Below are 22,018 nucleotides of genomic sequence, written 5' to 3'. Positions count from 1 at the left end.
CTTCAATGACCATTTAAAATGAATGGAACAAAATATTTTTGTCATAGATGCCAAGGAACAGAGTGGATCCACAAATGAAGAGAAGAAAAGTGAAGAACCTATTAAGGCTGATTAGACCATGGAAGGTCTAGATGATGAGCATAATGAACAAATAGATAATTTTATTATTGGTGAGATTCAAGCACCAGTCTCAGGACCTCTTATAGAGGGAAATAAAGAGACAAAGAACCAAAATGTTGTAGTAACCTAGGTATAGGGTTAGAAGTAGGAAGAAACAAAGACATGGCCAAGCGTAGAACTCTTTATGCAACCCGAGATTAGAGAAGGTGGTACACCTAAACATTAGGTGATTATGATTTAGGAGTTAGCCTCAACAAGCATGGATACTAGTGGAGCAAGAGAGCCATAGAGTTTGAGTGTTGATGTTTCATCGCACTCACTTCATGTAGCACTATCGAGTAGCAACACTCCAAAGAATAAATTGTTGAAGAAGAAAGAAATTTCACCTGGAAAGCCAATATCTTTAGATGAGTTCATTGTCATCCCAAAATATAACACTAATAATCAAATATTTGAATAGATGCAAATTTTCAAGATCTATTGGCTAAAAAAACTAAATAGGAAGAAATGAGAAGAGATCTACAATAGAGGCAAGTGCTATAGGAGATAATGATATTTTTGTTGAAGCATGTGATGTGGAAAATCTTCATGAGAATGCTTCTTTAATAACCTAGTTAGTTCATATTGTGGAAAATATTAATAAAGATGATATTGATGCAAATGAAAAGCTAATGGAGTGGAGCTCCAAAAAATTTGAAAAGAAATTCATTGAAAAGGTCTCCACTAAGATTGTAATAAGGCAAATAAATTTGTCAAGTTTAATCAATACTACAAAAGATGTTGTCAAGAACATTCTTTATTTGTACAAAAAATTATGTGATGTTGAATTATTTACAAAGGAGAATCAAGGTTTTATTGATATGCAACAAGTAGATTTTCAAGCATCAACACATTTAAACATGGATCCAAGTTCCAATTTAAATTATTTCAATAAATTAATAGTTGACCAAAGTAGATTAGATGAGCTAGTGGATAATGATATGAGAATAAGGGCTAAGCTTGTCTCTATTAAGAAAATTTTGTTACCTCATTTAGAGGTTATGTGGAGAGAGCTTATAATACTCAAGGAGGTAGCACAAAGAGATCCAATCTCTCAATGGCTAAAAGCTTAATTGATCAAGCTACTATAGTAGAGATGAAGACTCAATTGTTATAATTAGTTGGAAATGGTTGGGATCATGCCCTAGACATGATAATGTTAGAAATAACAATGGGAGAGTAAGTTTTGAGGGGGAGGGGGGATCAACACTTAAAAATTTTTCCTTTAAAGCATATCACCAATATCCATCTCATAACTTAACATATAAACTAAAATAACTTAACTTGCATCACATCCATAGCATAAAGTAAATAACACATAACGCAATATATTTGTTGAACTTTACAAGTGGTAAGTATACTTCTAAGAAGGGGGAGTGAATTAGAAGTACTAAAATATAACCAATAAAACTTTCAACTTTAAAGCATTGCATGCATAAACATATAGAAATAACATGTAAAAAAAATTTATCCACATAAACACTTGAGACTAGATATGATTACCTAGAAACCCTCCAATGAGAAGGTAAAATTGGGGTGGGGATGATACCCACAATTCTTCACTACTATAGCAATAAAGTTCACTTGTTAAGGTTACATATTTTGACCATTCTCATGGTCTTCCCTATGAAAGGCCTGCCCTATTAAAGGCTTACAAAGGATTGTTAGATCCTACCTTGTTAAAGGATTTTAACACCTTGTTAGAAGTGTGCTTGGATAAAGGACTTTAGAACATTGACTTGGAATGTCACCCTTTTAAAGGCTTTATACAATGGCTGTTAAATCAACCTAAGTCCATAGGATTTCATTTTTATATAACAATTGTTAGAGACTACAATAGAATGTTTGATCTGATACACTTACAATCTAATATTTCTGATTTCAGATCCCTATTCAGTCCTTCTTGCCTCTTGATCCTTCTAATCTAGTATGAAATTGCTATAACCTCGATCCTTTGTTCAACTAACTAATTCTATAATTTTTTCCTTCTTCTAAGTCACATTGAATGTATGCTGATCAATTCACCCCTTTAACTACTATCATCACCTTCTTGCATGCATTCTCTTTCACACTCTATGAAAAATGGGGCTTTGTCTCTCTTTAAAAAGACTTTGGTGACTTAGGGTTAGGTATGAATCTACGATGGAGATTCATCCAATTTTCCCACTCAATTCCCTCTACTTTTCTAATTGGTTGGATGTAGATCTCATAGGGAATCTAAATAGATTCGATCTTATCTTCAAAGGTTTGAGATCTATCCATATGTCAGCTCAAAAATGGTTTACATATTTGTTTGTGCCATTACAAACAACTAGATCAATTATATGTTACTTGACACTTGATAATATTAATGCTCAACACATACTAAAATTCTATTTAGCTTGGAACTTGAACTTGCTTGACATCTATTGTTCACTTGGCACTTGAAACTTGCTTAGCTCTATCTATTTGCTCGACACTTACTATTTACTCAGCACATGAGTGACTTGGCACTCATTACAACTCAACATCTATATCATACTTGACATGAACTTAGAAAATTTCTTAAGTGTGTTGGCACTCAATTTTCAGAACCATTCTAAGATCAACAATATTCATTACCCAAAAACCCTCCAATGAGAAGGTAAAATTGGGGTGGGGATGACACCCACAAATATTCACTACTATAGTTTGTAAAGTGTGGCCAATTATGGCTACAAAGTATTTGATTATAAATTATGATCTACCTATGAGAGGTCTACCCAATCAAAGGCTTACAAAGATTGTTACGTCTTACCTTGCTAAAGGATTTTAACTTACACTTAAGTAAGCATTCAATTAAGAGATTTACAATAGCCTATTAAGACTACTCTGTCAAGAGATTTACTCTATATCACTTATTAGAATGATTCATCACAATAATCCTTTGATTAGCACTATGCTAATTAATGATAGATCTTCTCTTTGTTGGTTGTCTCTTGATCATTTTGATCAGATTTATTTTTCCTAATCCTTTCACTAATTTTCTCTATTCCTCTTAAACTAATTCTGCATTATATAAGTCTATCATAGCCCGTTGTTACCAAATTTTAGTCTTACCCTTTAAATCTTGAGTCATTAGTATGAAATTGAGTGTGTGCCCAAGATATGATGTCTAAGTATCTATTAGGTCACTTACTTCTTATCTTTCCTGAGTGCTCTACTTTATTTGTTTTTTGGGTCTCCCTTTGCATTACCTTTACCTAATCTTTCTAAGTGGATTTCCTATTTTCCCAGTGCAGATGTGGTCTAGGTGATCTAGCTATGGATGGGGTGTCTTCTTGCATCCTCCTAATTCAAAGTAAGTGTTCCACATTTCATTCTCTGCTATCTTTCCCTAATACTCCATATCCCACATATTCCAAGCCTTTGAGCTATTTTTCCCCTTGAGCAAACTCTATTAAGTGTATATTTGAAGGATGAAGCCCTTATAGTTCTTATTAGGCTGTGAATATGAATATGTCATGCCAAAAGGCCTATGAAGCTATGGATAGAAGCCAAAGTGAATCCCATTCAAATTCATGAAGGTAAAATCAATAGCTATAAGGGAACATGGGTCTATTGTTTTTCTATTGCATACTCATTAGAAGTGAAGTTGTTTTATTTTTCTTCTGATGCTGTATAAAATTGAGCCAAATCTCATCCCAATGATCAAGTAGTGTAAGCACAATGTTGAATGAACTATTTATGGGATCATAATTAGTAAGGCATGCTTGAAATCTAGCTTTGTGGCCATAAGATTGAGGTGAAGGAATGAGGTACTATTAGCTATGCTCCAGTCTGAAAAATGTTGCTAAGAAAGGGGTTTTCCATCCCAAGGCAAGGAAAAAGGCCACTTCTTTGGAGCCCTTGAAAATAGAAAGTCAAATTACTCTAAAGTGTGAATATTCCTTGAAGATGCTCAAAATATAATTCCAGAGAATTTAGTGATGAAAATGTGAACCCATTAAGAAGGAGATGTAGTATTAAAAGCTTCAGGCAAAAAGTAAAAGAATGAGGTGCACAAGCTAATTTAAAGAATCACTCCCCATGGTATGATCCTGAATAGAAGGAAAATTAATTTCTTCAAAAGATAAGTGTTTCTCTCTCTCCCTCATATGTTAACATCATCAAGTATATTTTTATTTTGGATTTTGAAGAAAAGTAAGGCACTTCCCATAAAGCTAAAGCATTTGTATAGTTAAGTGATTCTTAGCCATATCACTTTACTTTAAATAAAGTAAGAGAGCTTTTGGGAATTTAGTATTTTACATGCAAATGAAAAAAAAGGTTTAAATAGCCATTACTCAAGGAATTAAATGAAAATCCTACTGTTATAATAGTTGGCCAAACTTAATTTCATTCATGTGGCACAAAAATTCTAATTCCTATACCCATTTCATTGGAATTACATGCAATTAGTTTCCTCAAGCATATTTAAATGACTATTTATCAAGATCTACATCCTATATAATCATAATGAATGGAAATTAGAGCTATTGGTTATGATAAGTTAATTATCTTGGAGAGTGAATTAAAAGATCTTATAGACACATCCTTAAAATTCTAAGATTTGGGTGATCTTCATAGAAGACTTAATTCTCAACCTATTCACCCAATCACTCAAAAAATTAAAGAGAGTGGACTGGTTGAAGCAACTAGTTTTCACATGGTAGTGCATGCACATGAGCTTGTAAGGGAATGCATCAAAGATACAACCTAGAAAAAAGTAGATTTTGTTTCCTAACTAGTCTATTATCATATCAATCAACAAGGCACTAATGTAATTTGCATTTCAAATTCCTGTGAAGGAGTAGTATTGTGATGTCAATTTCAGGTATTTTGCATCCATGTTCAGTGAGAAGAAGACCCTCACATAGGAAGACATGCAGAGGACATGATTCTAGACTAGTTTCTCAAAGAAGAGAAGAATGCCAAAGACTCTTTTTGGCACAAATCTAAAAAGAGAAATCTTAGATATCCTCGCACTCCTCCTCAGACTGAAAAGAAAAGAGGAGATTTTGGAGTTCACTGAGCACCATTTCTTCCTAGTACAGGAAATATGTGTTGAGGATATGTAGATTGATTGGCCAAATATTATCTATGATGAGCTCTCCTCATGGTTGAATTCAGCCAGAAGATTCAAGAAATTATACATGTCCTCTTAACTAATCTATGCTTTGGAAACTCACCACTTGTGGTCCAACCTCCCTAGCATCCTAAATTATGACGAGTGCACCAAAGTATATGAATTTTACCCACACCTATAGCTACAAAGAAGCTATGAGGAGTATCTAGTTGTTAATAATGCCATAATGAGGCTATGCCAAGAATTTCAAGGATGCCTTGAAATGAGATTCTCACTAGAGGAAATTTTGACCATAAGCCAATTTGGGTGCTCATTCATCCACTTTTTGATTTTTTCCTATTTATGAATCATAGCTTATGATGAATTTCCTAAGAGGTTGCCAAGATATCCAAAAGACAAGGTGGTTCTAGATGAACTATGTTAGTAGATCCTTGAAGTGAAAACCCTATGTTCTAATGTAAGATTGTAGAGATTCCCTTTCCTATAGTGGTTGGCCAATATTCATGTGCCTCTAGATCAGATGCTTAGAATTTGGTCAAGAGATTTGAGAGAAAAATTAAGTTGTTAGATTATGAGGTACTTAGGCCTCAATATGATCTAGATAACTTTGTAAGGGCTCATTTAATGTTGGGTTATGCCTACAAACATCTTCCAGATATCGAAGACTTCTAGTCTAGGTGTCTCAAGGAGTACCAAACTTGGCATAGATTTTGGTCTCAACTAACCATTAATGAGATTAAATTATATAAAAATTTTGTTGATGTTTCTAACCTTGTAGATGATGGAGCCTACATGCATCCCACATCTTATGAGAAGATAAAATGCACCCTAATTTTTTCTACCCCACCTATAGATCTAGTCATTGATACTATGGAGGTTCTTAAGTAGGGATAATCAAGAGAATAGACAAATGGGTAGAGTGGACCTGAGTGAGGAAGAAAAGGACCAGGAGCACAGGTTCTACAAGTGAAGAATCTATTAGAGCCACCCTGTCAACCACATCAACAACCACTAAAACCTCTACATCAACATTTTTAGGGCCATCATAGTCCATTAGCTAAGGTGGAGACTAGCCTCTAGAAAAGAATGTGCCACCTCACTCCTACTTGTAGAGCTGGCTCTCTTCTAAACACCAGGGAAGTTGAGGAGAAGGAGGATGACAAGGATAGGGGGAAAGAACAAGAAAAATTAGTGGCCAAGCCATCTTCCCCTATTCAAGTCATCAATTTGGATGGTGACACTAACCCCATGGATGGCCAGGAATAGGATGCATCTCATCAAGTGATACCTTATCCCTTTTCGTAAATAAGGTTGTAGCATTCCCTGTGGCTTCCTAGAGCAAGCCAACTCCATTAATCTTGAGGAAGCTATTTGATCCCAGTATCTTCTAGTCTGCTATTAATGTGATCTCTATAGAGTCATGGATTGAAGAGACTATTGATAAGAAGAGGAGAAAATATGAGGATGCAACCCCATCAATGGACTTGATCACACAAGTCACGTCATCTCAGCCATCCAAGAAGAAAAAGAAGTAGAAGATGATTGTTACACTAACTATAGATTCAACAACTGGCCATATGCTAGTTGAAATTTTTGAGCCATAAAAAGAAGGAAGATTTCATGAGCTCTCAAAGGATGATTTCCAGATTAGGACAATGGATCTTGGCATCCCATTTCATGACTCCATGGTGAACATGTGGAAATATACCAATGAGAAAATCAAGGATAAGTTGGAAGAGCTTAGCTAAGAGAAATAAATATTAAAGGCCTTGAATAGAGAGTTAGTGGAATAAATAAGGTTTGCACTCAGGAGTACTTCTTCAAGTTAATTTGACCTAAATGTAGAGGAGAATACAAATCTACTCCTAAAGTTACAACAAGAAAAGTAATTTTTGTAGGTTGGATGAGCATGGGTAGATCAGATCAAGGCTCAAGATCCCCCACTAGTTGAAAACTTGGGAAGCCTAGTGTTGGATGCTCACAAGCTCATGGAACAAACTTCAAACCATCAAACAACCATATAGAAGGCAACAGACAAGATGACAAACCAATTAGCCCTTCTACAAGATGTAACTGACATAAAGACAAATGTGGCCATTACTCATGAGATTTTAAAGATGGGCAAGGAGTCATTATTTCACTAGAAACAATCCTTGAAGTTTGTTATAGAAATCTCCATGAGATTTGTAAATGAGCTCAAGGATGTGCATGACCTCGTGTAAAAGTTCATTGAAAAGTTTTTTCAATATTTGAAGACGTTGCACATAGAGTCCTTTGTGTCCACTAATGGAAAGATCACAGGCATTAAGAGAATGAAATCAAAGTTTGTGGTATTTGTCAACAAATTTTTTGACGCACTCAACTTCCAAGTGTCTAAGATCTAGGAAATCTTAGTAGTAGATGCAATCATAAGGAGAGAAATGGAGAAATTCTAGTCAAGAGTGGCTAGAATAGATGAATTGATAGAGATGCATGACTATTGGATGGTCCAAGTTGATAATATCATCATTCTAAAAGTTGAAAAGCTAGAAAAAGTAAATAAAGCCATGGAAGCTTACACAGCTAGATTAGTTACTTCTAAAAAGGCATGAGGATTTTGATGTTTTTATAGACATATTCCATTCTCCTTCTTCTCTTTCCTAATTTTACCCATTCTTGGCATTTTTTTAGTCTTTGTAACAAACAATGGTTCAAGCTTGTCCTATTTTTAGTCTTTCTATTTAGAGATGCATTGCAAACCAATCATCCATGTAACTAACCATTTTGAGAAAACTTATAAATGTGACCTTTTATGAAGTTAATAAGATAAAAAAAAATTACTTTGGGAAAACCCCTATAGTTGGGACTACAATGTGTGCCTCTAAGTTCATTTTAAGTTTTTATGTTCATTAAGTTTTAGTATAGGGAATGGAATAAACATGCTAATGTTGAAAGGTGAATGAATACAGATGAACTTGGGGTTTTTTCTTTTGTTCAATAGATTGTATGTCTTACTTTATTCAACATAAGCATCTTGTTTGTTCTCTATGTTGTATGCCATGGTCTATGTGTTTAGTATAGTTTGTTGCATAAGAAAGCTAAAAACTATTATGTGGAGTAGCTAAGATAGACCAATCGGGTATTGTTAAAATATTAGCTAACTATGTAATCTGAGAATTAATTATTTTTCCATCTCTTCCTTTCTTCCAATTCTTGTACCTAGTAATTCATGTTTCCATTGCTTGCATCTAGGTTGTAATAGATTGCATGTTATGAGTTATCCCCCCTTTCAATTGCCTAGGTTGTTTAAAGTGTCGAACAACTTGGTTTCTGCCTCTTCTAATATTTTCTTAAGAGCATACCCCAAAACCCAAATGATACAATTCATTGCATATCTTGAATTCATATAAGGGAGATGTACATTTCAATTTAGGGGTCCATGATAGATTACAACATTGACCCATTCTATTGTTAACATCTTTTTCCTCTACAAGCTATTGGGTAGTTTGAGAGTCAAGGTATAAACTAGAAAGATAAGGAAGACAAACAGTTAACTAACAATTTTTGGTGACTCTATTGGGGAAGATACTTATACATCCTAAGTTCTCTTAAATAGATTTATTTGTGACTTTACTAAGAAACTTAGAGATTATCTCTATGGTATTCAAATAGTTGAGCCATGCATAACAACTTATAAGAAGAAATGGCATTGCCTCATGAGGGACAAATCCCAGTAGTGTAACCCAATCTTAATTTCTAGGATGAACAAGAGGATATTATAAATCAATATACCATTTCCTAGAAAAGCTAAAAGTCCCTTGACCAATTTAGAAGAGTAAGCTCTAGCCTTGAAAGAGAGGAAGAAAATGTTGAATATTTGGGAGGGAGTTTACAAGAAAGAAGATTAAGAGAAGCATGCCTATCATGAGCTAAGATAATTTACCTTGGATTCTACATATACCTACAGTGTTTGTGGTAAAGGGTAAGTTGACCTTTCATTAAAAGTATTATAGAAAGCTAAGTTTCCTATATGGAAGATCCTATAGGAAGAGGGAGAACCTACTCTCAGGATCTAGTATATCAAGGTATTTGTGGTGCTCTTTTTCTACCACCTCACCCTATTTCTTAGATACGTAGCCATTCATCTTCATCTCCTATTTTCTACACTCAAATACCATCATTGTGCAATTCCATCACTCTTTATGGAGTGGTTACCCCTATTGTTGTTACTTTTTAGGCTATATCAGTAATCTTCCCTACTTTAATGGTTGTTCCCTACGATAATACTATTGGCTCTTTGCAATATGCTACCAATGATGACCTCCCTAGAGCTTCTCAAAAGAATTTTCCCAAATTCAACGGTGATCAAAAGGTTTCTACTAATGAGCACATTATGGCTTTCTTCACCGCATGTAGTGTCATTTGTCCTCAACATGAAGATATAATGGTGAGGATGTTTGTGGAAATATTAATTTACAATGCAACTAATTGGTTTTAACATCTTCTAGTAGGGTGCATCATGACCTAAGATGATGTGAAAAATTGGTTTGAAGCATGCTATAGGAGTATAGAGGATGAAAATACTCTATTGACTCAACCTACTTAGATAAAGAAGGAACCCAATGTTCATATGAGAGACTTCATTGCAAAATTTAACAAATTGGTCAATAGGATTCCTATTGCAAGTAGACCTACTACTAAAAGGTAGAAGATGTTCTTCATTAGCTCCATGTCCCCTGACATAAGCTTCCAAATTAGGTGTGTGCATGTGGCTAATTTTCTAGCTACTCAAACCCTAGCAATCAAATTGGAGGATGATCTAATAGTGGTTGAGAAATGGAAAAGATAGATTTAGAGAAGAGCCTCTATGAGCTCTATCCCTAGTGTAACTAATAATAATGAAGCAAAGCTTTATAAGATCTCTAATGAAATGATTTCCATGAAGAGACAAATGATAAAACCTGGCTCTTCACTCTAATAACCATATCAAGATATTCCTTGAAGGAAACATGAAGGTAGACCATTGCAATTGAAATCTACTTAGCAAAAGCTTTCTATTGAGGCACCTCCTAGGAAGAAAAATATGTGCATTTTTCATCTACTAGTTGATCACGATGGTGATTCTTACCCACAAATGAATAGATATAAGAAACTCACTACTACTAATGAGCTAACAATTGAGTATCCCCAAAGTGAAGATGATTTCGCTCCCCATAGCAACTCTAGAACATTCTTTTTGGAGTATGAATCAGATTCAAAGGTTGGAGGTGATTACTTCACCACCTTAGATGGAATTCAGATGACTATGGCTATGAGAAGTTAGAGAGAGAGGAATCTAGTGAACTATGTTCCTCCCTAGAATGCAACCTTGGCCCTTTACCAGCTATAGCTAGAGCACCCACTTCCTCACCCTAGAGAAAAGATCAAACAAGGTTTAAGTGAAGTGGTAAGCCTCAATCCTAATTTGACATAATAAAATATTGTAAGGATGCTTGTATCTAGGTGTCTCCCCTTGATTATCTTAAAACTCATCCTGCCAAATTGCAAAAGCTAGTAGATTATTGTAAAATTGAGGTGAATGCCAAAACTCAGCCTAATGTCAACTCTACCAATAATAATGACTAGCCTTAATTGGATAGTGTCCAACTAGCTGATGAACATCCTATTTTTCCTATGCTCTTCAAAGAGGAAGAAACATCAATTTTTGATACCTCCCCTGGTTAGAAGTCAAACTCATTCTATGTGTCCCTATACATAAATGGCCATAAGATTAGTAACTGCACTATTGATTCTGGAGATTCTAATAATTTCATGCCACCCTCTTCAATTTCTCATGCCCTTGGCTTGACCCTTACCAAGACATTTGGACAATACTATTCCATAGATGCAAAGAAAGTCCCTCTAATAAGTCAACTACAAGATGTACAAGTAGCATTGGCTACTCACCCTACAAAGAGAATAAAGCTAACCATCTTGGTAGCTAATATTCTGGCCAACTATGGTATGCTTTTGAGTAGAAGCTTTTGTAGAGACATGGGAGTGAAAATCAAAATGGATTGGTCTCATGCCATAATTCCTATGGGTAACAAAAAGATCAAGTTGGAACCTGAGGAAAAGTCCAAATTCATGATCCTAAAGTCTGATGATCCTAAGGCACATATCCTATATCAAGAAATGGAGTTCAAAAATTATATGATCTCTAAAATCAATTATTTTGAGGAACAACTAGAGCCGTTAGTGACCTAGAGATTTGGATCTTGGAGTTTGATGGTAGTTTTGCTACTACCAGGTCTGGAGTTGGTGTAATGCTTGTATCCCCAAATGGAGATATAACTCAACTTACATACAAGCTTCAATTCAAAAACACCAACAATACAATAGAGTATGAAACCTTACTATTAGTTATCAATCCTACAAAGTAGATAGGAGTGAAAGTCTTAAGAGATTTAGGAAATGTAGAGCTTATAGTGAAGCAAGTTTGAGCTTAGTACACTTTAAAGAATGTAAGGCTTAGGAATTGTAAAAATAGGGTTTGGGATGAGATTGAGCACCTAGATACCTTCTCAATTCAAGTTGTTCCAAGGGAGAAGAATGCAAGGGTGAACTTGTTAGCTGTGTCATCCTCATTTCTACTTTCCCATCCAAATTTCATAGATAATTAGTACAAGATCAAAGTCTTGTTCAGGATGAACGTTCCTGACAACATTGAGACATGGCAAGTGTTTAATAATGATAAGTAGATCTAGTCTTTCTTGGAATGATTTGAACTTTTTAGTGACTAGTATTTTCAAGGGAGTCAAAATGCCTGCAAAGATTTCTCCCCTAACACCAAGAAGGAGTTGGAGCTTGGAGTTGAGAAACTCAAAGGTAACAAGATCCCTTGAAATATTATTTTTCTTTAGAAACCATTTGATAGGCATGATGCATTTATTCAAAGGGAAAGGGGAAGAAAAGGTGAAACTTCTAGAGAGTATGAAGAAATGAATATTGGCACCGAATATAAACCTAATATGGTTAATATTGGTAGTAGTTGCTCAAAGGAAGAAAGGGAAAAAGAAAAAATATTGTTGTCAAAATACTGAGATCTATTTTCTTGGGGGGCTATGAGGACCTAAAGACCTTTGGAAATTTTGAGTTAAAGCACAAAATTCTCCTCAATCCTAACGCTACTCCCTTTAGGAAAAATCAACTACAATCTAGTGGTCTGAGATGCCATCTTTAGGGAAGTTCACAAGATGATGGAAGAAAGAATTATCTATCCCATACATCATTTGACATGGATATATAACTTTGTCCTAGTTTGAAAAAAGAGTGGGGAGATTATAATTTGTATGGATTTTAGGAATTTGAATTAGGCTTCTCTAAAGGATAACTATGCCTTGCCCAATATAGATAATCTATTACAAATAGTGAGCAGCTTCAAAATGATGTCCATGCTAGATGGACTTTTTAGGTTTCAACCAAATTGAGGTAAACTTGGAAGATTAGTTGAAGATTGAATTCACCACTCCTTGGGGAATGTTTGCATATGATAGAATTCCCTTTGGGCTCATTAATGCTAGTGCCACCTTTCAAAGGGCTATAAATTTGTCCTTTTCTGATCTAAAAGATAATATCATCATTATCTACTTGGATGATCTGATAGTTTTTTGCAAGAAAAGAGAAAATCATCCAAGAGACTTGGATAAAGTGTTGAAAAGATGTAGGGAGCATGAGATTTTACTGGATCCCAAGAAATCAATCTTCTATGTTATAGAAGGAAAACTAGTGGGTCACATAGTCTCTTAAGAAGGCATTAGGATTGACGTAGAATGTGTTAGATGCATCTAATAGCTAAATTTACCAAGAAGAAAATCTAGAGTCAAATCATTCTTTAGACAAGTAAACTTTTTGAGACATTTTGTCCTTGATTTTTCCAAAATTACCAAGTGCATTATTTTGATATGATGAAAGGAAGTCAAAGCTTCAAATGGAATGATTCTAGAAGAAAGGCTTTCGATGAAATTAAAGATACCATAGCCAAAGCACCTATGTTAGTACATCTAGATTACACTAAGGAATTCATACTATACTACTATTCCTCAACCCATTCTCTATCTACAATACTCATGTGAGAAAACAAGTAAGGTATCCAATATCCCATTGCTTTCATGAGTACTCCCCTTAAGGAGCATGAGCTAAGATTTTCTCAAATGAAAAAGCATGCCCATGTAGTGGTAAGAGCTATCAAAATATTTAGACTTTATGTCTTACATCTCATTTTGATGTATTTATACCTGTTTAAGCCATCAAAAGCATACTGACCAAACAAGAGATAGGTTGCAACACTAGATGTGCATGGATAGCAAAGGTTCAAGAGTATGACATCAACTGAAAGACAAAAAAGTTGGTGCATGGGAATGGTTTATGAAAGATGATTGTAGAAAATTAGGACTTGAGCCAATAAGATCAATCTTCAAGGGCACTAATGGTTAGTCTTCAAGATCCTTGGTTCTCAAAAATTGCCTATTTTCTAACTTATGGGGATTGCCCTTATGGACTAATATACAAGTAGAAAAGAGACCTTAGAATTAAATAAACTATGTCATATATGATGACCAACTATACAAGAGAGCAATAGATTGGACCTTTCTAAGATGTGTGCATAAACCTCAACAAGAGAGGTTGCTTTATACTTTCCACAATGAGGCCTGTGGTGGTCATTTTTCATCAATAGTTACATCATAAAAGATTTTGAGGCAATTCTATTACTAGCTTGGCATGTTCAAGGATAATTATAAGTGGGTGGCCAAGTGCAACAAGTGTAGGATGTTCTTTAGCAAGCCTCAATTAGCTGCTCTACTCCTAAATCTAGTGGTACTTGAAGCCCCCTTTCAACAATGGGGAATTAATTTCATTGGACCAATCAATCTACCTTATTCTGCTAGTCATTTGTATGTCATCATTGCTATGGATTACTTCACCAAATGGGTGGAGGCTAGGCCTACCAATAAATCTACTTCTAAGGTCATTTGCGAATTCATAAAAGAAAATATTTTAATAAGGTCTAGGGTGCCAATGAAGCTTATCATGGATAACAAGAAATTGCATGATGCACTCTGGGAAGACATAGTTACACCTAAGAAGACAATCAAGATTTCACCATTTGAGTTGGTATACAGAGTTGAAGCTAGTCTTTCTCTCCCACTAGAGCTATCCATTTGTAAACTACAACAAGTGATCAATGATCCAATATTCCAAGATGGATTGAAGAAGTGTATTATGTACCTAACTAAATTGGAAGAAGAAAGTGCAAGGATGGTTGATCATATTATAGGACATCAAAAGTGTGTGAAGAAATTCTTTGATAAGAAGGCCAAACCAAGTAAGTTTGTGGAGGGTGACCTAGTCCTATTATGGGATAGAAGGCATGAGACCAAATGTATGCATCACAAGTTTGACTTCCCCTAGAAGGGCCCTTTCAAGATTATCCAAGTAAACCAGAATAAATCTTTCCTTCTAGTGTATCCTTCTGGAGAGATTCTACCATTTTTTTATAATGGCTAGGATCTAAAGTTGTATCACGTTCATATTGAAAATAGGTAGCCCCTAGAATTAGTGTTAGTCTAGGTAGGTTTTTTTTGCATCTTTCATTGCTTTGTTTTCCTACTTTCCTAGGTAAGTTTTCCTTTTGTTGCATGCTTAGTTTAGTTTTCCCATGTAATTTTCCATTCTAGCTATGTGAAACTAGATATTCTAGGTTCCTTCTTAGACATTTATAATGCCTAAGTCCCTAGTCAGAGCCAACTATTGCCAAGTTTTAGTCTTACCCTTTAAAGCTTGAAGCCATTAGTATGAAAGTGAGTGTGTGCCCAAGCTATGATGTAAAAGTATCTATTAGGTCACTTCTCATCTTTCCCAAGTGCTCTACCTTTTTTTTTTCTTCCTAGGTCTCCCTTTGCATTACCTTTACCTAATCTTTCTAAGTAATTTTCTTATTTTTTTGACGTGCACAGGGTCTAGGTGATCAAGGCATGGTTAGGGAATGTTCCAGTGTCCTTCCAATGAGAAGTAAGTGTTCCAAATTTCATTCTTTTATATCTTGACCTAACATTCCATATCCCACAGATTTTGAGCTTTCAAGGTATTTTTCCCCTTGAACGAACTCTATCAAATGCGTATTTGAAGGATGAAGCCATGACAATGATTAATAGGTTGTAAATACAATTATGTCATGCCCAAAGGCCTAAAAAGCTATGGATAGAAGCTAGAGTGAATCCCATTCAAATTCATGGAGGTAAAATTAAGTACTTGCATACTCATCGAAAGTAAAGTTGTTTTGTTCTGCTTCCGATGTTATATAAACTTGAGCCAAATCTTAGTCCCAATGTTCAAGTAGTGTGAGCATGATGTTGAACAAACCATTTATGGGCTCATAATTAGTAAGGCATGATCAAAATCTAGCTTTGTGGCCATAGAATTGAGGTCAAGGAATGAGGTGCTATTAGTTGTGCTCCAATCCAAAAAATATTGTTGATAAAGGGGTTTTCCATCCTAAGGCAAGGAAAAATACCACTTCTTTAGAGGCCTTGAAAATAGAAATTCAAGTTACTCTAAAGTGAAAATATTCCTTGGAGATACTCAAAAGATATTTCCAAAGAAGTTAGAGATGAAAATGCGAACCCGTTATGAAGGAAGTGCAGTGTTAAAAGATTTAGGCAAAAAGTAAAAGACTGAGATGTGCAAGCTAACATAGGATCACTAACCATGCTATGATCTCAACTATAAGGAGAATAATTTTGTGGAAAAGCTAAGTGTTTCTCTCTCTCCTACATATGTTAACATCATAAAGTATATCTATATTCTAGATTTTGAAGAAAAGTAAGGCACTTCCTTTAAAGCTAAATAATTTGTGTTGTTAAGTGATTCTTAGTCATATCACTTTACTCCAAGTAAAGTAAGAGAGCTTTTAGAAATTTAGTATTTTAATTGCAAATTAATAGAAATTTTATATAGCCATTACTCATGGGATTAAATGCAAATCTTTCCATTATAATCATTGGCTAAACTTAATTTCCTTCATGTGGTACCAACATTCTAATTCCTATACCTATTTCATCAAAATTGCATACAGTTGGTTTTCTTAAGTATATTTAAATGACTATTTATCAAGAACTACATCCTATGCAATCACAACAAATTACAGTCAGAGCTATTCGTTATGATAAATTTACTAGCCTAGAGAGTGAGTTAAAAGAGCTTATAGACACATCCTTAAAATTCTATGATTTGAGTGATCTTGATAGAAGACTTAATTCTCAACCCATTCACCCAATCAATCAGAAACTTAAAGAGAGTGGACTGGTTGAAGCAGCTAGTTTTCCTATGGTAGTGTATGCACCTAAGCTCATAAGGGAATGCATAAAAAGATACAACCTAGAAACAAAGTAGATTTTGTTTCCTAACCAGCCTATTCTCATATTAATCAACAAGACACTGATGTAGTTTGCATTTGGCATTCCTATGAAGGAGCAGTATTGTGATGCCAATTTTGGGTCCTCCGTGTCCATGTTCAACAAGAAGAAGGCCTCAAGATGGGAAGACATATAAAGGATATGTTTCCAGACTAGTTGCTCAAAGAAGAGAAAAATGCCAAAGACCCTTTATAGAACAAATATGAAAAGAGAAATCATGGGTATCCTCACACTCCTTCGATTGAAAGGATAAGAGGAGATTTTGGAGTTCATCAAGCACCATTTCTTCTTAGTACAGAAAATATGTGTTGAGGATATGTAGATTGACTGGGCATAAATTATCTGTGATGAGCTCAACTCATAGTTGAATTTGGCTAGAGGATTCAAGTAATTCTACATGTCCTCTTATTTGATCTATGCTTTGAAAACTCACCACTTGTGGCTGGACCTCCCTAGCATCCCAAATTATGATGGGTGCACCAAATTATATGAATTTTACTAACACTTGCAGGTGCAAAGAAGCTATGAGGAGTATGTGGATATTAATGGTGCCTTCACAATGAGGCTATGTTGAGAATTGTAAGGATGGCCTGAAAGGAGATTCTCACCAAAGGAAATTTTAGACATAAATGAATTTGGATGCTCATCCATCTAGCTTTCAAGTTTCTCTTATTTACAAATAGGAGTTTATGATGAATTTCCTAAGAGGTTGCCAAGATATCCAGAATATAAGGTGGTTCTAGTTGAACTATGTGGATAGATCCTTGAAGTGAACACTCTATATTCTAATGTGAAGAAGATTGTTAGGATTCCCTTCCCTATAGTAGTTGACCCATATTCATGTGCCTCTAGATCAAATGCTCAAAATTTGGTAAAGAGCTTTGAGAGAAAAATTAAGTTGTTAGATTATGAGGTACTCACACCTCAAAATGATCCAATTAAATCTGTAAGGGATCATTTGAAGTTGGGATATTCCTATAGGCATGTTCTAGGTATTGAATACTTCTAGTCTGGGTGTCTCAACAAGTATCAAAATTGTGAGACATTTTGGTCATGGCTAACCATTAAAAAGATTAAATTATATAATGACTCTATTGATGTTTCTAACCTTGCAGAAGATTGAGCCTACATGCACCCCATATCTTACAAGAAGATCAAAGGCACCCCAATTTTGTCTATCCCACCTGCTCATCTAATCATTGATACTATGGAGGTTCTTATGTAGGGGATAATAAATAGAACAAACAAATGAGTGGAGTGGACCAAATGGAGGAAGAAAAGGATCAGGAGCACATGTTCTACAAATGGAGTATCTATTGGAGTCACCCAGTCAACTGCAACAACAGCCACTACAACCACTATATCAACATATGCATGGCCATTATAGTCCATTGGCCAAGTTGGAGGCTACCCTTTAGAAAAGACTGTGCCACTCACTCCTATTTGTAGAGTTGGCTCTCTTCCAAACATTGAGAAAGTTGGGGAGAAGGAGGATGACAAGGATAGGGGGATAGAACAAGAAAAATTAGTGGCCAAGCCATCTTCCCCTATTCAAGTCATCAATTTGGATGGTGACACTAACCCCATGGATGGCCAAGAACATGATGAATCTCAAGAAGGGGATACCTTATCCCTTTTGGTAACTAAGGTTGCTTTCTTCCCCATTTCTTTCTAGAGCAAGCCAACTCAATTAATTCTAAGGAAGCTATTTGATCCCATTGCCTTGCAATCCACTATCAATGTTCTCTCTATAGAATCATAACTCAAAGAGACCATTGATAGGAAGAAGGGGAGATATGAGGATGCAACCCCATCAAAGGAATTGATCACACAAGTCACTTCCTCTCAACTATCCAAGAAGACAAAGAAGAAGAAGATGATGATTGCTATAGTGTTTATGGATTCAATAGATAGCCATATACTAATTGAGATTTCTGAGCCACATAAATAAGGAAGATTTCATGAGCTCTCAAAGGATGATTTCTAGATTAGGACAGTAGAGCTTGGCATCCCATTTCATGACTCTATGGTGAACATGTGGAAATATACTAGTGAGAAAATCAAGGATAAGCTAGAAGAGTTTAGAGAAGAGAAAGAAATAAGGCCTTGAATAGAGATTTAGTGGAATACATAAGGTTTACACTTAGGAGAACTTCTTTGAGTCAATTTAACCTAAATGTTGAGGAGAATAAAAATCTACTCCTAAAGCTATAACAAGAAAGGAATTTTTTGTAGGTTGGACAAGCATGTGTAGATTAGATCAAGGCTCAAGGTCCCCCACTAGTTGAAACTTGGGAAGCCTAGTGTTGGATTCTCACAAGCTCAGGGAAGCAACTTCGAACCATAAAAAAACCATACAAAAGGAAATAGACAAGATGATAGAGCAATTGGCCCTTCTTTAAGAAGTAAATGACATGAAGACACATGTGGCCATTACTCATAGGATTCTAAAGATAGGCAAGGAGTCATTGCTTCACTGGAAACAATCCTTGGATTTTGTTATAGAAAGATCCTTGAGATTTACAAATGAGCTCAAGCATGTGCAGGACCTAGTGTAAAATGTCATTACAATGTTGTTTCAATATTTGAAGACCTTGCACATAGAGTCCTTTGTGTCCACTAATGGCAAGCTTGTGGACATTGAGATAATGAAATTAAAGTTCATGGAATTTGTTTATGAAGTTGTTGATCCACTCAACTTCCAAGTATCCAAGATCTAGGAAATCTTAGCAATAGATGCAATCTTAAGGAGAGAAATGGAGAAATTCTAGCCAAGAGTGGCTGAAATAGATGAACTGACAGTGATACATGACTACTAGATGGTCTAAGCCAAGAATATCATCATTCCAAATGTCAAAGAGCTAGAAAAACTAACTGAAGCCATGAAAGCTTACAAAGCCAAATTAGTTACTTCTAAGAAGGCACGATGGTTTTGATGCTTTTACAGACATCTTCCATTCTCCTTCTCCTCTTTCCTAATTCTATCAATTCTTGGTATTTTGTTAATCTTTGTAATAGATAATGATTCAAACTTGTTCTATTTTTAGTCTTTCCATTTAGAGATGCTCTGTGAAGCAATCATCCATGTAACCAACCATTTTGAGAACGCCTATAAATGTATCCTTTTATGAAGTTAATAAGATTGGAAAAATTTACTTTGGGAAACCCTTGTAGCTAGGACTACTATGTATGACTATGAGTTCATTTTAAGTTTTTTGGTTCATTAAGTTTTAGTATAGGGAATGGAATGAAGGTTCCAATGCTGAAAGTTGAATGAATGTGAATGAACTTGGTTTTGTTTCCTTCATTCAATAGATTATATGTATTACTTTCTTCAGCATAAGCATCTCATTTTTTCTCTATGTTGTACACCATGGTCTATGTGTTTAGTATATAATTCATTGCATAAGGAAGCTAGAAATTGGTGTGTGGATTAGTTGAGAGATTGACAATCCAAGTATTGTCAAAACATTAGTTAACTATGTAATCTGGGAATTACTTATTTTTCCATCTCTTCCTTTTTTCCTACTATCATAGCTAGTTATGCATGTTTCCATTCCTTGAATCTAGGTTGTAATAGATTACATGTTGTGAGTTATCCCCCCTTTCAATTGCCTAGGTTGTTTAAAGTGTTGAACAACTTGGTTTTTGCCTCTTTTGCTCTTTGGTTAAAATCATACCCAAAACCTGAAAGAAAAAATTCATTGGATATCTTGCATTTATATAAGAGAGTTGTACCTTTAAATTTAGGTTTCCTTGATAGATTACTACATTGATCCATTCTATTGTTAACATCTTTGTCCTCCACAAGCCATTGAGCAATTTGAGAGTCAAGGTATAAACCAAAAAGATAAGGAAGACAAACTGTTAACCAAAACCACCATTGCCACCATGAATTCTCTCTCAATACTAAGCATTCATCTCCTCTCACAATGATAAAATTCTTAGGGTTTATCCTTGTTAAATTAACAATGGTGGAGATAGTCTAGGTCAAAATCAATGGTTAAGGTTAATTCATATTGCTACGTAAAACTTCCCTTAATCTAATTGGTTGCATGCACTACATAGAGATTCACAAGGTAATTCCATAAATATCTCTTATAATCATAAGTTCATGATTATGTCAATCAAAAAATGGTTTAAATAGAATTTTTTACCATAACAAACAACTATGCCAAAAATTAATTCATTCAACATCCAAAGGCTCTGATGCCTATCCTTCATTGTGCTCTTAATGCTATAACTTGACTTCTAAATAGCTCAAAAATCATTTTTTACTCAACATCTAAATCACTTGACATGTATATACTACTCAATAATATAGGGACTTTATACATAGTATCTTCTCAGCACATACTGGTGTTCAACATTAACTAGTCATATTGCTTGACATCTATTGTTGGCAACTTATGCTCGACATGCTTGGATCACTCGACTTACATTGTAATTCTACTAGATAATGACTAAGTGTTTCATCACTACCTTGTCAAAACAAAAATGAGATCAATAGATAATCCAACTTTAGAAACCATTTTTGGATAAGTATGGTTTGACCCCTGTAGCTCGACAACCATAAGTGACAAAAATAAGGGGGAATATATTTGTATGGGGAAATATGTCATGATAGGGATATAAATACATCCATTATTCTTTGCATAGTTTTTGTAGTTAGAGTATGTAAAAGTGATGTATATATGTTGTACATTTTGAAGCCTTTATGCAAACTAAGTCATATTTTAAGGGGGATAACTATTTTTGTTTGTGTTTTGGGATGTAGTTTTGAATCATTACAAAGTGTTTTTTCCACTAATGTCAAAGGGGGAGATTTTTTATTTGTATAGTTTGTTGTCTATTAATGTAAAAAACTTAGTCATTTATTTGGTAGTGTTGGTTGATCATCATTACAATTGAGCCATCCTACTGAGACCAAGCAATGTATTTAGAATTGTTCATATTCTAGTTAAGGTTGAGAAATTGTTATTGTCAAGAAATTCTATGGCCACGAAGTGTTCCTATACATGTTGAATAAGACATAAGTTAATTTGTGCTAAGCAACACAAAGTTCATGCTGAGCATTTAAAAGTTGATGGATAACATGAAGAACTAGTCATGGTCAAGCATTAGAGAGTTCAAGTGCTTATTGAACCAATTTTGATATATTAGTTTGGAATTGGATAAACATTGAGGTAACCAAGTTATGGAAAACTTATTGCATGTTTTAATGATCAACGAGTAATTTTAGGAGTTGATTACATGTTATGAGTTGGATCATTAATCCCTATGAAAGGTGTTTAACCAATTACAAAAATGGAAGGTTTAAGCAACAAAAGGGAGAAACCTA

The sequence above is a fragment of the Cupressus sempervirens genome, chromosome 3 (assembly GCF_028749045.1).
Source record: "Cupressus sempervirens isolate cs-2001-9-10 chromosome 3, ASM2874904v1, whole genome shotgun sequence".
Taxonomy (NCBI): Eukaryota; Viridiplantae; Streptophyta; class Pinopsida; order Cupressales; family Cupressaceae; genus Cupressus; species Cupressus sempervirens.
This window is presented reverse-complemented; position numbering follows the sequence as displayed.